Below are 14,068 nucleotides of genomic sequence, written 5' to 3'. Positions count from 1 at the left end.
GCTTCATCCCCCTGGGCTCGTTAGGGGCTCAGGGCACTCAGTAAGCTTCAGTGGGAATTGCACTGAAATTCAGGGGGGCGTTGCAGCCGAGATTAAAAGCAGGAGATGAAACATCCTCAGCATGGCAGGGCACCCTGCCCCGGGCTCCCTGCCTGCAGCCACAGGCAGAGCTTCCCCGACTCGGGTGCTGGTGACCCAGCCCCGCTCACACCCGCCGGCCTCCGACATCTGCCAAGGAAGCAATTAGTCTGGTAACGAGCACGTCATCGAAACGCGAGCCAAGCTCACCTCATCTGTCCCGGGGGGCAGAGCTAAAGGCTTTGGTGTGTCCACACTGGGCATCCTCACAGCTTTAGTCTGCGTTTCTCTCTCCTGCAACTTGATACATTACAAAACCATGGGACTGGTTTGGGTTTTGCTTTTTCCCTGCCCTGTACATACCGTGGCTGCCCTGCAGGCAAGCAATGACAGGGGGCACAGGTTGGTGGCCCTGGCTGGCACATCCCTGGAGGCAGCGCAGGCTCTTGCCCCATCGCCTCCTGCAGAGCCCTGCTCGGGGCACATCTCCTCCGTGCTAGAGATGCGCTTCATCTCTCACAGAATGAAATCTTCCTTTGGCAACCACCCCGACCTGTTTTTGGCCCGTCTCTGCAGGCACTGCTCTTCCAGCACTCGGAAACCAGCCCCCACCCCAAACAGTGACATGCCCAATAGCCCTTTGGTGAGGAACTGGAAAAACAAACCGAGATCCTGGCTGGAGCTGATATTTGGGGACAGTCCCACTATTCCCAGGCTCAAACATGCAACAGGTTTCCCTGGGAGCCTCCCAGTACAGGGATCCCCCAGAAGTTCATACCTAGAGCTCATGGTCCAGGATGAGGAATCACCAGCAGCATCTGCCCCAGCAAAGCTCCTTGGGTCACAGCCTTGAGGATGCTCAGGGTCCCCACCGCAGCCCCAGGCTCGCAGCCCAGCTCCAGCTCAGGGGCTTTGTGTAGAGCCAAAAGCTTCAACCCAGCTCCATTTCACCTTTGCTTTATGGGGGACTTTCAGGGAGGGTCTCTCCTACCTGGTTTCCAATTCAGCAACTCCAATTTGCCTCCAGCCCCGCAACTTGGGGGGGCAACCACGGTGGTCACAGCCCCCATCCCCAGCAAAGGCGGTGTGAGGCCCCACCACAGCATCCCTGCAGGGGCTTGTCCCAGGAGAGCAGCAGCTCCCCCCCTCCCCAGCTGAGCACCAACCTCTGGACTAACTTCATCACAGGGCACAACCAGTGCTGGCGAGATCATGCCCCCTTTTTATTGAGGTTGGAGGGTTAATTAGCACATGCTGGGGCTTTCCAGGGAGATGAATTCCCGAGGGTACAAGAGAGAGAATTACTCCCCAAGCTGCAGCTAAGCTGCCAGGGGATTTGCCTTCAATCAGCCCAGCCTGGGAAGAAAAAACCTATTTAGTGCATTTTAAATTTCACACCTCAGCCCCTGGATTTTTAAGGCTGGTCTCACTGAAAAGACACAGGCCCTGGGGCGTATCCAAAAACCATCACCCCGGCAGCGGGTTTCTTTGCCTTTCTCTGGGGGGCGCTGCTCTGATGTCTTGTGCCAGGGTAGAGCTTGCGTTGCATGGATGAGGGAGAGCCTTCCTCCCCCCTTGCTGGTGCTGCCTCTGAGACCTCTCTTGGTCAATATGGAAGAAGGTAAACAGAAAAAAGACTGATGAGTTGGTGGAGGAGGAAAGCAAGATGGAGAGGCACACGTGCACAGTGCTCATCTCTTTAAAATATCTGGCTAAAAAGCACCTGAGCACCGAGCAGTGCCGGTTCCCACTGGAGGATGCCGAGGAGGAGTCTGGGCAGACGTATTTTATCCCCATGGCAGGGTACACTGGATATAGCCATGCCTGAGGATGGAGCAGCACAGGGAGAATTTGGGTTACACACATAGATGTTACATGTTATTGCTGGGCAGAGGCAACCACATGGACTAGGCAGCAATAGCGGGTGGACCCACAGTCTGCTCCAGGGAGGTGCCTCCACGCTGGCATCGTCACAGCATGGCAGCTCCATCGTCCCGGCACAGCAGTTTCATCGTCCCAGCACAGCAGCTTTATCATCCCAGCACGGCCCCTACATCGTCCTGGCACAGCATCTTCATCCACCCCAGGGTCCTGGAGCCACCCCGCAGCCCAAAACCATGCCACGAGAGTGGGGCATTTCTGTTATCTCAGAGCAGCTGGAGAAATAAAATTCCTTTTATTTGTCTTCTCAAAGTCATTTTTATTTCTTGTCTCTGGACAGCATTTCCCCGGAGGCTTTCTAGTCTGCTTGCTGTAAATCCAGTGCCTCTCAGTGATGCTGAGACACCTCTGAGCTCTGAAATACTCTGCTCCCCCCCAAGGAGATGGTCCCACTGCTGGATGGCTTATTCGAGCCCATTTGTCATTTAAATTCTCTCTCATGCTTCTAATCTCTGGAAATTTAATGTCACGGCCATAAGCTGTAGTAAAGACACAGCTGATCCACCCTTAATAAATCCTGAGCTGCGGGAGATGCTTCAGGATAAACCTTCAGCCGAGGAGACTTGTGAGCTCCCAGGTCGGTGTGTGGATGGGCGTCAGGGTAGGAGATCTCCACCACGCCCATCCGCAGGACAAGGTTTCAGGTTAAAAACACGAACATCTTAATGTGACACTTTTTTTAAAAGAGGTTTTTTAATTCCCTTTCCAGGTTCCCTTTTCTTTTTTACAGCACAACTGAAGTTAAGAAACTCCATGATTAAAACCCCTTGCAGCAGAAAGAAAATCCCTGTGCCAGGGAACGGGTCTGTTTCTAGCTGGATTTCATTAATAAAGGGGAAAATGCCATTATTTTCTTTCCCACCAAGAAAAGAGAGGTGGCAGGCACTGATGGGTCCTGTGAGCCCTTCATCCCATCCGCCAGCCATACGGATGCAGTGGGGACCACGAAATGAGGCCACCAAGTAAGGGATTAAAACAACAACAGTTTTGGCTCCTTTCAGCGAGTTACATATCAGTTCCTACCACCTCCATCAATTAATTTGAATTCCCCGCAGGATCCTCTCCATGTGTTTTGTTGTACAAGATTAATGGCGAATGTAAAATTACATTTGTCACCTTGGGACATCACTATAAATCTGCAAAAAGCCCCAACAAGCGCTTTCCCATAAATATTCAGAGCCTGAGCGTACGGCTGAATCCTTTGGGATTCACACTCGCAAACGGGTTTCTCTGGGGCCCTTTGCATGCCGTTGCAGTGCAGCAAACTCCTCCATGCTCCATCCCCTCCTGGAAGGCGGTTTGGAAACATGAGGGCCAGAAAGTTGAATTTCCAAGTGCGGTGCTGCTCCTTCATTTCATGGTCTTTAGCTAATTTGAAGAATTTTCATTCCCCCAGCTGTTCAGCAGAGGCAGAGGGAATGGCTCCAAGGCTTGCTATGGGCAGAGCAAGCTGGCACACGGGGGATGCTGTGCATGTCCATGAGTTTACGTTATCCTTAAAACAGGTTTGTGGCCAGGCAGCTTCTGATATCAGCACAGGTCTTCCCCCCGTTTGCACCCCCAATTTATGCCCAAATTGTTAATTTTGCCAGAACTGAGTGTTTTCTTTGGGCGCTGTGTTGCCCTGAAACACTTTCCCGTGGAAAATGTGCCATTCATCTCTTTTTCTCCCCCCCAGAGTGTTTTTTTTTAACATGACATCTTTTGTGGGAAACCAATTCAGGCCAGGTCTGCTTGCATCTGCATCTCAGAAGAGAAAAAAACCCACAAGCTCTGGGTTTGGAAAATGGGAAGACTCGGGCATTTGAGATAGATAGTGCAAAGCTCAGCTGGACTTCAAGTGGGTGCGAAGATGCGTCTCTGTGTCAGCATCCCTGCCCTCTCCCAAGGTCCCCATGCTCTTCATTTGGTGGCACAGTGGTCACCAACCCCTAGCCCTGGGAGAATTTAGGATGGAGAGGGGTTAAACGCAGCCCTGCCAGGGCTCCGGGATTGGATGCCGAGCATCCCACTGGGAAGAGAGGTGATGCCGACAGGTCTGCCATGGCTTGCGTTAGCTATGAAGCTGCTGAAGATTAATATAGGCTCATCTTTCGTGCTACACTTCAGCATCACCCTAAAAATCCTCAGGTTGTGCTTCTCCCACAGCTGGTGTCCCATGTGCAGGGACTGCAGCGGACAGATACAAAATACAGATAGAGGTGAGTATTCCTGTAATCTCACAGCCAAAATAGAACCATTGACGTGACACGGCTGAGAAACCCCTCGGGAAATACCCAATTATTTAAGGCACCAGCTGGATTTGTCTTAATAACAGCAAAGGGCTTCAACTTCCCAAACACTGATAAGAAATCCTTCTTTCTTCTTTATGATTTTTTTTTTTTTAATCAATAAAAACAGTTTTCCTAGCAACTAATTTCTGCGCAATGGCCACTGCACAGAGCAAGGCTTTGCAGAGACAAGTGTTTTGGAGGTTGGCTGGTGCTCTCCAACTTTGCCAATGGCTCCATCCTGCTTCCCATCGCCAGCAGCCAGTGGGGACAGGCGTCGGGGCTGCCGGGCATCAGGCATTGGGCTGGGAAGCGGCACAGCCACTGCTTCATTGCGGGAAGGCTCAGCATCCCTGCCAGGTTCCAGCCACTCCGGCTGCCGGCTCCAAGCAAGCAATGCCATTTTCGGTCTCGTTTTGGCCGGGGAGGTGGCCTTGGTGCAGGTCCCCGGGGCTCCGCTCCCCCCACACCGTTAAAAATAACAGCAAAATATGTTTTATTCCTGAGCCCATGCCAGCAGTGGGACTATTTCCGAAGTGATGAGACAGTCTCTAGGCAGTGCCGGCAGAGCCGTGGGGATACCCGCGCCCTCGCCGGGATCCCCTGGCAGCTTCTTCCTGCAGTCAGAAGCAGCTCGGGCATCCTGATGTCCAAAGCTCAGCCACATGCTGGATGCAATCCTCCCCTGGGACTGGCACAAGGGACAGAAGCCTGCTCCTGAAATGCACCTGTTACCTGAGAAATATTTAGAAAAATAAATAAATTTGGGGATCTATCGAAAGGGATTAATTAGTGTTGTTGATGGAAGCCAGATCCAGAATTTGCCTTGGAAAGAAAACAAATCAGAGCCCAAAAGGGAGCACGGGGAGGGAAAGCCGTGCCGCAGAGCTGCACGCAAATGTTCCGTGTCACATTATACAGAATTAATGCTTCGGCTTGTCTGTGCAGATGAAAAGGCTTTAACCTAAAGAATCAATTAAGTTTTCTTGCAGACAGCCTAATCTAACCCTGGGGGGACTTTGGGGGGAACGGAACCCCTCGCCTCTCTCGATGGCAGCCGTAAATCCCTGCCTTGTTACAGCTCGGATCTTCGAAGCACCAGGAGCCGTTTGCCGCAGCTCCAGCCAGGTGCAGAGTCAACTCCATCCAGGTGGAAACCACAGCTGAGAAATAAAATCATCATCTATTTATTACTCAGGAGATTTAAGGTGAGGAAGAGGAAGCATGTGGCCACTGTCACCTTTGCTGGCTTTGGCTGTCAGTGTCCTCTTCTGGCTGGAGCACTCTGGCATCGCCCGTCTGTCTGTCTGTCCAGACCGCTCCAACATTGTCTGTCCCTCTGGATCGCTCTGAACCCACTCGGACTCACCCTCCTGGCCGTACACCCAACACTGGCTGTCTGTCCATCCATCCATCCATCCATCTGTCCTGACCAGATCCAACACCACCCATCCATACATCTGTCTGGAGTGGACAGGACAGGGCAACACAAGCAGCACCGGAGCCCCTTTCCCTGCATCCCAGAGGCTTGCGTGCCCATTTACAGCCCAGCTGGAAAACACGGCTCTTCCCCCTCTGACTCAGGGTGATGGTTTGAAACATTTTTTATGATCTCAGAGAGCTGCATCCTGCACTGAAAAAGCATCTTCAGGATTGCCTGGAACCAGCTGATCCCACAGCGCCTGTAAACCTGGCACAGTAATAAGAGGCAAGAGCATCCCTGCCGATGAGGCACCCCAGGGAGCGGGACAGGGCGGCCGCGAGCAGCAGGACACCCTGCCACTCACAGCACATGCTTGCAGAGCAGCAGCAAATAATGAATAATGTATTTTTAATTATGGGAAAATAATCATTTCAGCTTTGTTCCCAGATGTGCAGCTTGTTCGGAGCATGGCATCACCCCAGGAGACCGGGGGGTGCCTGGGATGCACCTCCTGGCCAAGGCTGGGTCAGGACCGAGCCCTGGGCCAAGGTGGAGGCCGGAGGGGCAGGAGGGTGGGGAGCAGGGCTGGCAGCCCCCCGGGAGCGGGACCAAAAAGAGTCACCTCTGCCGCTCGCAGTTATTTAACACCCGCCAGCCAGCAATCACCGCTGGGTAGGACACGCTGCATGGTGATGTCTGGGGCACGGGTCACCTTGGTTGTGGCAGCTCCTGGGGGACATGGCGGTGATGGTCGCAGCCTGGCTGGCTCTGCACGTACACATGTGATGACTTGAGGGGGTATCAGCTTGGACCCACAAGTCTTTCACCCTTACGGGTCTCGCAGTGGGTAGCAGCAAGATGGGGACATCCCCCCATCCTGATGGTGATGCTCCTTCAAGGTGGGTTTGCTCACCCGGTGCTGGCCCCCCCAGGCCATGATGGGGCTGTGTGACCTGGGAGTGGGCAAATGTGAATTTTCAAGGGTTAAAGAGGGTGTAAAGCGGGCGTAAAGCAGGCAGCCAGCACACCTACTCTGCTCAGCCACTGCCATGGACAGTGTGTGCTCTTGCCAGTAACAGCCAGGCTAAATATGCATCAAGCCTGTGCCATGATGACAAGGGGATGTCACACAAAACATTCATAAATTAACAACTTGCTCAGATACTTGAGAGTTTATCGATGAGCTAATGGATGTACCAGTTCATAACTGCACTGGTGACACACTGGTGACACTCTGGGCTCGCCATCCCTCACTGGAAGGTGCTCAGCATCATTTCATCCAATCCTATGAGGGATTTCTCTCCATGTAAGAGACCAATATGAAGGCAAAAGAACCCAGCTTTGACTTTAATAGAAGCAAAAACCCCTCTGTTAATTTTATCTCCGAGGCAGGCTATTATTAACATGTCATTATTCTTCAGAAAATTTTGATCCTGCCCAGCCCAAGACACATAAAGTCTCCATAAACTCCAGCGTGTGATTTACGGCTTGGCATCAAGGGACTGGAGTGAAGTAATTCAGTCCTGTCACTTTTTGTTCCTGTTTAAAGGCATGCCGCAATTAATGTTTACCCGCTGTGAGACCTGCAGTAAAAGTGGCATCTGACAGGTGGGAAAATCACCATTTTCATTTGACAGAGATACATTCATCATAAATGCATCCCCCAGCAGAGCGGGAAAGCCCCCCAGCACGGGTGAGGACCAAGTCCGGGAGCCCCTGGCTGCGATGCAGGCAGGGACGGGCAGCTCCGGCAGCGGCTGCCACAGACCCCCCCAATGGGAAGTGACATTTTCAGAGCTTTTCTCCCCAATTTCTTCCTGTGTAGGGCCCCAGCAGCCGAGCAGCAGCACCGAAGTGCAGGCGTGGGGTAGGCGATGTCAGGATTGCTGCTGCCTTCTCACTGGCGCCTGCAAATTAAATTGGCCACCGGGATAATTGCTGGGGGCTTGGGCTCCCTTCATCCTCCCCCCCCATCTCTTTTTGTGACACCAGGCCGGGGCGGTGGCAGGGAGGCTGCTGACAGTGCCGCCGAGTTAATTGGGAGCAAGAGGGACAGCGTGGTTAAAGCATGGTTTTAATCAGGCTATGAGCGTCTCCTGCCAGGGAATCAACAGGGTTGCATGCCGCAGCCCCCAGCTGCAAACGGCATCTCGGCTCCTCTCCTGCCTGCCCTCGGCCAAGCGGAGCCACATCCTGGGGACAGCGTGGGGACCCTCGCCACCACCCGTACGGGCTCCATGAGGAGGATGAAGGAAGGGTCCCGGACAGGGATGAGCCCCGTGCCCAAGCTGGCTCTGAGCGGCACGGGGAGTGGCTCCTCTGGAGGATGCGCAGGTTGGGTTTTGGCTGCTCTGGTTTTTCTCATGTTCAGATCAAACCTATGTCCCAGCTGGGGCCTGAAATGCCCCGATGAGGTTTCGAAGTCCCCGGCTTCTGCACACCTGCTTTGGTCCCCAAAGCCCCAGAGCCCAGCGCTGGAGCCAGAGGTTCGGAGTGGCTCCTCTCAGTCCCAGCCAGCAAACCAACAGCTCGAGGCTCCCCATGCCAAGAAAAGCCCATCCTTCCTCCGAGGCGATTGCTCCTCAACAGACAGATCCTGAACAGATTGCTCCTGTTCCACCACCGCCCCAGGATGCTGCTAACCCCGCTGGCACCAGGGCTGCCCTGATCCTGCCTCGCTCCCCCAGTGTAAATCCAGAGCAGCTCTGCTGGGCTCTCAGCACACCAGGACCGTTCCTGCCACGGACTTTTACTCTCAAATCTGTGTGCGTTAAAGGAGGAGCAAGGGAAGAAGCAGGGCCACCTGGGGAGCAGCAGGACCATCATTGCTCATGTTTTATCCCCTGCAAAAGGGATATTTTCTGTCTTTGTTTTTTTATTCCCCAGCAGAAGCTATTCCCATCCTGCCAACCCCCTGGCCCAGCCGGGAGAGTTCCTCTCATCCACCCGCTGTCAAATCCTCATTTTAATTACATGCCCTGCCAGAGGTCTTCTGCAATTACCCAGCTATAATTTTCTGCAGCCACGTATTCTCCGGAGCCTGGGAATCTCCCAGCCGGCAGCCCAGTGCTGGGCGAAGGGCCGCTCGCCATGTCCTGCTCACACCTTCACATCTGGGCAGAAAATTAGCAGAGATGATGTCAAGAGCTGGGCTCTTGAGATGTTTGCCCCATCCCTTGTTAGAGCCGGCGGAGGTTTCTGCCCATGGCCGCAGGGTTGGAAGCACGAGGTTTGCACTGTGCAACCTGCTCGCTTTTAATTAACCTGCAGATGCATCTGCATCACGTCTTTTATCCAGGAGGCGAGGGATGAGGCGTAATTACCTGCTGCGTGCAGGTAGGAGCCCGTGTAAAACAAACCGCTCTGGCCACGTCGGGGACCGGGATAGAAACCACTGAGCACCGGTGCCAGCCCTGGCTTTTTATTGGGTTTTTCTTCTCTTCCTCTGCAGGGAGGGACCTCCAGCTTCCCACCACCTCGCTCACACCCCACGGTGGAGGCAGAGGTGATCCAACAAGCCTAAGCCCCCCCTAAATATCATAGCTTGGAAAATGCAACGCCAACGCCTGGCTTTGTCTGCAAAGAGACCGGAGCTGGGCAAAACAGCAGGAGAGAAAAATGGGGGATCAGGGGAGATGCCAGGCTGGCAGGAGCAGAGCGGGGCTGGGCAGGCATCGGTGGCAGCTCCAGCCTGGCACGGGGCTTCCACCGTGGCTGCACCGTGCCGGGGTGACAGCCGGCCCCGCTGCACCACATCAGGCTGGCTGCTGGCCCCCCCAGAGCCCCCCACTTGCTCCAGCCCCAGCGTGGCAGTGGGGCCAGGCAGCCAAGCACTTATATAATTTATAAGGGCCTTGGCAGCACGCCAGGAGAGCCAATCAAGTGGTGTGGTTTTGCATATTAATGAAATCTCATAAATAATACATACTGCACCAAACAGAGCTGGTGATAGCTGCTGGAACACCAACAGCATAAATGGTCTATTTAAATTACTTCCATTTTGCCTTTTTTTTTTTTACCTTGGAAGAAAGGGCTCTAACCTGAGCCCTCTGAGTATGAGGTATTAAACCACAGCAGTGAATAACAGGAGCTACATTTACTATCTCCATTATCGACTGGGGCAGAAAATGGGAACCCCATATATAACTTTATTGCTCAGGTTCACAGTTGCCTAAAAACATGGTTTATGGGGGATGTATGGTCAAAAAAAAGGTACCTCCTGCCAGCCTGCCACAATCAGCACCAGCACGGCCCTTCCGGGGCTGGGGCACCTCTCCAGGCAGGATCAGCCCCCTCAGCGTGTCTTAAGAGCATTCGTAGCCTGGATGGATGGGTGGCGGTGGGGTGTCCCTGCACCCATCATCCCAGCCTGTGCACATTGGGTGCTGAGCAGGGCAACCCTGCTGCAGATATATTGAGCTGATATTATTTTTATATATTTTTATATATATATAAATGGCTGGAAATTTAGTTTGAAAATGTCATTACAGGTAAGGCAGAGGACATCACGGCTCCCTCCGACACTGCTGCTTAGAGAAAAGGCATTTCATAAACCACTCACCTGAGATCCAGCGGAGATGTGCCGGGCGCCCTCGGGGACTGACTCCAGCCACGCAGCATCACCACACTGGTGCTGGCCCTGGCAGACACGGTGGCCTTGGGCACCTCGCCGAGACGCCACTCCCTGGGGAGCACGGGGCTTATCAGCCACTCACCCCCTAGTCAATACCACACTTGAGAGCCCTCATCACAAGTTGTAATTATCTCCCAAGCGCTTTTCCTTGCAGAGCTGCTGTTTATTTGCTATGGCTGGTAGTCTCCGGTGGGGAGAAATATTATTCCTCAGCCCAAAAGTGCCCTCCCTGTGGTACCAAGTGAAGGAGCACCTGAAATTTCAGCTGGAGCAGACTTTGAGGTGGCTGCATCCTCATCTCCCAGCATCGGGGTAGCGGGGTGGACTATGGTCAGGGGTAAGTATACCAGCCCCACACCATTGTTACCAGCCCTATGGTATAAATGCATGGAGCAATTATAGGGAAACAAGGGATGCAGGGGGTGAGACATCATCTTATCTGAATCTCTACAGCCCTGCTTGCAGCACCTTCAGGGACCATCTCTCAGAGCAGCCTCGTCCTGATTTCCATCTCAGGGGGTGCAACCCATCAGCAGATTAAAGACCCTGCTCCTCACTTCTGTTGAGGGGCTGCAGCACACCCAGCCCCTGTGGAGCCTTCAGGAGGGGGAATTTCAGGAGCAGCTGAAAGCACCGGCATCGCATCCACGCGGCAGCGCTGGTGCCGAGATTGCTGCAGATCCAACAGTGGAGGTCATGGACATGCTCCGGGGCTGCTAAAAAGCTGCTTTCTACCAGCCGTAACAGCGAGGCTGGCCTGGCCCTTCTCTGGAGACGAGGAACAGCATCAATACTGGTTATCGGCCTTGGAAAGGGAAAACCAAACCTCCCTGCCACCCCAGGAGACCAAACAACTCCAGTGAGGCTCCTCCAGGCTGAACCACGCAGCCCAAAGGGCCTGTGCTGCCTAGTCCTGGTACCCTTGGTGGGGTTTTGGGGGTTAAAACTCCACCCCAGAGCATGTGGGATGGGGTCAGTGGAGCCAGCCGGACCGAGGCTGTGGGTCTCGTGTATCGCCGCTGCACCCCATCACCCCGGGACCATGGGGACGAGCAACTGGCCGTGCCAATGAGCCCAAGGACAGCGAAGGGTGGCAGCCCAGTGATGTCTGTTCTGGCTCTCAAATGCATGGGGAAGGAGGAAGCTGGGCAGGAAGGCCTGACCCTGCGTCCCCCTGCAACGGGCAACACCCCCTGTCACAGGGAGCACACCTTTCTATTTATAAGCAGATTTACTTTAATCACCCCTCGCCTCGCCAGACAGCCCTGGCATCGCTAAGAGGGATGGATATGGCACTCTCCCAAAGGATGCGGTGTGACGTGCCATGGCTGCGGTGTCATTGTCATCTCCTGTGACTAACAACGCTCCCAACGCTGCTGAAGCGGCTGCTCCGGCACCGCACCAGTGGGCGATGGTGGCTCGGCAAAGGGATCTGGAAAGGCGCTGGCTACATCACCCCGGCCAGACCCAGGGAACGTGCCGCTGGGCGCAGGCAGAGCCGGGCAGCACGGCCGCGCTCAGCCCCGCCCTGCTCTTGGCCTTTCCCAAAATGGCAGGAAATCCTCAGCAAATTGCTGCCGGGGTTTTAGAAATAGGCCACATCAAGGGGCCACAAAGGTATTTTGAAATAACCAGCCCCAGGATGGGGGAAGCAGAGTCAGCAGCAGCGATGCTGCAGAGCAGGAGTCGGGCTGGGGGCCGTCCCCCAGGCGCGAGCCCCCGCCCGCATCCACGCTGACAGAGGGAACCAGCTCTGCTGAGCTTGCAGGAACTTCAGTATTTGCAGACTGTTGCCTTTTTAAATTTTCCTTTAAATAGCACCAAAACCATCCCGCCCTCCCCCTGTCCTCGTGGAGGCGATGGTTTCCCTCTCCCGCGGATGTCTTCACTATTAATTATGGACCTTAATAAATAAATCTGCCATGAGCATTGCTTCCCTCCTGTGCCGGCTTCCCCACGGCCGGCGCAGGGGCTGAGCCGGGCTCCTTCCCTATGGCTCCGGGCAGCTTGGCTCCAGCTTTGGTGGGAGAAGAGCTGAGTCAAGTAATTTGGATCCTTTGCAAAGCTGGAGGGATCAACCGCCTTCCCCCAGGCTTTGCTGGAGGGGCCAGCAATTTAATTCTCGGTAATTTAATTAGGTTTGCCTCTGCTTTATGTCCCGTGACACAGAGACATAATGAAATTTTTAAAATGCAGTAATTTTACACCAAAAGGTTATTAATACTCCAGCACTCACTAGGAAGAGAAAGTGAAACGATCAGGAGTGGGCTGCTCTCATTTTCCATGGATTTCAGAGCTTTTCAGGTTCCTGACCCCTCATGTCTTCCCCAGCTGGCAGCTCCCAGCCGAGAGCCAGGAGGTGACGGGGACGGCCTGAACCCAGCAGTGAGGGAAGGTTACTTCTTGTCCACGTATTTTTTTAATCTCCAGCTCCCTCAGAAATCACCCAACCATGCCCACACAATAAGAAAAAAAAAAAAAAAGAAGAAAATCTAATAAGATTTCAAATTGCCTTCTCCTGAATTCAAATTGCTTCATATATTATGTTCATGATAACTCCCGCACTTCCCATTTCCTCTGGTCTTTTCTTCATATAAGACAAGTTCCTGTGCTAATGAATTCCTGATTTTTATTTACTAAATGTTGCAGAGGAAATCCTCATTATTTGTGCCTCGGTCAGCCTAGAGTAGACACAGAAGGTCCCTGCCACAGCGCCCGCCCCGATGGAGTATGAAGCTCACGTACAGCTGCTCCACACGCTGCCGCCGAGAAGGATTCAGTAATTGAAAAGACCTTATAAATCAATAGAACTAAATTGAAAACTCAGGCAGGACTCCACATAATTCACCCACTCTCCTGTTAAGACTTCTCTTTACTTTTTTGGGAAAAAAAAAGGTTGGTAAAGGGGAACCTGGGGTACACCGGCTCAATGCTGCTTCCCCAGCACATCTGGTCGGGGAGATGCTGTGCGAGCAATTAATCCCACGTGGAGATCATCTGAATGTCAGGCGACCTCTGATTTATTCCCCTGTCCTTCAAGCAGAGGAAGAAATTCCAGCCGCAGGGCCAAGTGAGCGCGGTGAGCTGCTTTTATCACTAGCAGGGAGCACAAACCGGCACGGGTCTTTTGAAGCTGCCTTCAAGGAGGAACGATGGGGCCGTAATTCCCGAGGGAGAAGTAAAGCATTTCCCATTTTCATCCTCAAGTGCTTTACCCGTGTGCCAGGGCATCGGCCGTCTTCCACCCAGCATCTCCCCAACCCCAGCGGACCGCCGGTGAGCAGTCGGTGCGGAACTTCTGCTAAATAATTTGCCAGCCATGGAAAACAGCGAGCTAAGGGGATTTAGGGGAAGAAGAACAAGCAGTCGGATGTAATCAGACCCAATTAGCAGATGGGTCAATTAAGCACTGGCCAAGCCCAGTGCTAGAGAGAAGGGCAGGTTGGCAGGAGGAGGAGAGGTGATGGAGTCATCAGCACGGGCAGGGGACGGGCCGTGGTCCCCAAGCCCCAGCGATGCAGGGGAGCACAGCACGGCGTGGGCACAAAGCCGGCAGCTCGAGCGCCGGGTGCAGGTGCTGCTTGCTCAGAGGAGCCCGGCGCCGACGCCTCGCTCGTCCTCCATCGCTTCTTCTGGAAACTTTCACCAAGAACGGTTTAAATGAGTCATTTATCAATTAAATGTGCAATTTTGCCAGGCAAATTAAAATCTGTCCTCTTGTTT

This window comes from Aquila chrysaetos, chromosome 9 (genome assembly GCF_900496995.4).
Source record: "Aquila chrysaetos chrysaetos chromosome 9, bAquChr1.4, whole genome shotgun sequence".
NCBI classification, from domain to species: domain Eukaryota; kingdom Metazoa; phylum Chordata; class Aves; order Accipitriformes; family Accipitridae; genus Aquila; species Aquila chrysaetos.
Note: the sequence above shows the minus strand (reverse complement) of the source record.